Source organism: Plasmopara halstedii, assembly GCF_900000015.1.
Source record: "Plasmopara halstedii genome assembly, contig: Scaffold_1343, whole genome shotgun sequence".
NCBI classification, from domain to species: domain Eukaryota; phylum Oomycota; class Peronosporomycetes; order Peronosporales; family Peronosporaceae; genus Plasmopara; species Plasmopara halstedii.
Window position 1 is genome coordinate 1,099,408 of NW_020188258.1, and position 242 is coordinate 1,099,649.

The window sequence follows — 242 nt, forward strand, 5'->3', positions numbered from 1 at the left end:
GAGTGCGATAAACGTCTAACAGAATTTCTTCTGGGACCAATAACGGGCTCGAAGAGCTTTCCGTGTGGCAAGTTCATCATCCGTTCTGGCTGGGAGCCCGATGATGTGGACGCGTAACGATCGAGTTACCGCATCATTTGGTTCCACAGGAGATTCGCTAGGCGGAAACCGTACTCCACACGAGGGTCAATGACTGACCGTGGATGGGCGCGCATCAGAGCCGCCTTGCGGGCAGCTTCCAG